General features: G+C 39.4%; 1 protein-coding gene across 1 annotated transcript in view; it reads left to right on the forward strand.

The window, feature by feature from the left end:
- The window catches only part of LOC116707102 (adhesion G protein-coupled receptor L3), a gene marked incomplete in the record, with an annotated part of 258,534 nt that overhangs the window by 26,391 nt on the left and 229,604 nt on the right, over window positions 1-2,539 (forward strand). Inside the window, 1 exon segment of the mRNA XM_032544265.1 lies at window positions 2,096-2,181.

Below are 2,539 nucleotides of genomic sequence, written 5' to 3' on the forward strand. Positions count from 1 at the left end.
CCAATCTGACATCTCTCCACTAGTGCATGTATAGGTACTGAGCATGTGTGTGATATTCAGGCCTGTGTGGATGTGTGGGTATTGGCCTGGGCTCCTGTTAGATTAGATTAACGGCCTGAATTATTGTCCCAGTCTGGCCGTGCTGTGGCCTCTGCTTCTCTTTTTGTGCAACAGTTTGTGGTTAGAATTGTTGCAACATGGTGTGATTGTGTTCTTTTCCAAACACTTCCAGGCCTGCTAAATGACTGGCAGATGCTCTGTTGATCAAACTAGCTTCAGTGGTTCATCTGAATCAACCTATGGCATCTGCTTTTTCCGCCAAAGTCTCAAATTTGATCAAACATAATGAACAGCAGATTTGATGTAGCAGGGCCCCAGCACTTGTTAGGAAGCCAAGATCGGTCGGCCATTGTGCTCAGATGATATCTGGAAGTTTGGCAATAATTGAGACATTGATTTTTGTCTGTAAAGGAAAAACTCGGGAGCAGCACAATTCATTTAGTTTACATACGTGAGGTAGGTTCGGAAGACTTTGATGACTTACACAGGAGCATTTAATGAACATACAATTGAGCAATTGAGGGCACAATAAAGCAGGCAGGTCATATATATACAGTATGTATATGTGTACATATGTATATACTGTATATATATGTACTGAATGCACTGTATGTATATATATGTATGCACTATATGTATATATGCATTGTATATACTGTATATGTATGTACTGTATGTATATATGTATACGTGTGTATATATATGTGTATATGTATATACAGTATGTGTATGTATGTGTATATATGTATGTGTATACCGTGCAAATGTATGTATATGCTTGTATGTACAGTATATGCATGTATAAGTATGAATATATGCACTGTAAATATGTACTTTTGTATATACTGTACACGTGTGTGTGTGTGTTTGTGTGTGTGTGTGTGTATATATGTTCTGTATATGTGTGTTTATGTGTATATTTGCCAGTGCCTTTAAAAATGTAACAGACAACTCAAATAGTTTGGAGTAAAATATTTTTAAAGAAGTTCTGTCCTACTTAATTAGCATAGTGCTCATAGCACACACAGTACTACTGATTCATTCTTTTTCATTCTGGCCCTTTATTCATGACCCTAAAGCCTCAATTACAAAAGCTTTGGAGCTCATCAATTGTATGATTGTAGGTGAGATTTAATTAGAAAACATGTAAAGATAGTTTGCATCAGTAATGAAGGAGAGAAAGGTGACATAGTTTTTCTTCATCTCTGAAGGTGAAGACAAAACGTGCTTTTCAATTTCACTGAATACAATTTGAATTTACCTCTGTGAAACCGTTTATGTAGCTCATTAATTCAGCCGTAATTAAAATTAACCCACTCACCTGTGCACACCGGTATCAAAGCAGCAAAGGTTTCTATTGAGTATGATGAGTGAGAAATGTAATGGGTAGAACGATGCGAAGGCCGAACGAGAGAAAGTGGCACATGCAAAAGATGGATTGAGACAAAGGCTAAGAGACAGAGCAGGAGAGCAAAATGTGTGCAAGGGACAACGAGGCGGTGCAAAAGGTGACAGGGGGAGGCAGTCATCAAAATGCTAATGTTGTATGGGATATTTACTGCAGAGTGTTAATGCAGTTTAAAACAGGCTCTTTGTCCCGCAGCCCATCACCAAGCCCATGTTGGGCCCTAATAAATCAGCCATTAAAAGCTGATGTGACCTGAATAGCACTTCAAACAGCGGCCATTCAGCTCTATCACCACTGTGGGAACCAGACAACAGCTGAAAAATTTATGAAGATGCCACTTCATAATGGACGACCCAGAAGAGACCACAATACAGAGTTTGTGCGTGATGCGACTGTGACAAACATTACTATTCGGGATTTTTTTTTTTTTTGAAGTTTGTCAAAGTAAATCTACATCATGGATGTGGCCTATTAAAAGTGACTCAAAGTCAAGTTGGCAGACGTTAAAAGTTCCTTCTGCTACGCTTTTTAATTAATTCCCCTGTCACCTATTTTTGAAAGATTAAGTGTTGCCATGTTTTACTGAGACTCCTAACCCGCTTCCCCTCTCTCTCTGTTTCCTTCCAGGACAGAACATGGTTTTACTATCTGGAATGTGATACACAGGATTTGTGAGGAGAACACTCAAGAATCACACTCTGTCTCACAGCAAGGTATTGTACAATTTTATCACCATTTCTGACATCAACAATACCGACCTGAAAATGTCTCATTGCACACAGCACAGTAATAAAGAGCATCATGTGGGCCAATTGGGCTTTCTCTCGGTGTGCAATAGGATGTTATGAAAATGATCCGTGATAGGTGCTCATCTTCATATGCAAATTGGGTGGGACAGCGCCGGTAAGCCTTTAATTTCTGCCGTCAGCGACAAGGAGAGCTTTTTTGGTCGGTAACCATACGTATCTACTGAGCATGTTTGGATTTCATTCCCTGATGCAAATGATGTTTTCAGTGTAATCATGCAAAAGCGCAGCTGGCTTTCATTTCTCTACCCCTTGAGTCTCTTGG

The sequence above is a fragment of the Etheostoma spectabile genome, chromosome 19 (assembly GCF_008692095.1).
Source record: "Etheostoma spectabile isolate EspeVRDwgs_2016 chromosome 19, UIUC_Espe_1.0, whole genome shotgun sequence".
Lineage (NCBI taxonomy): Eukaryota > Metazoa > Chordata > Actinopteri > Perciformes > Percidae > Etheostoma > Etheostoma spectabile.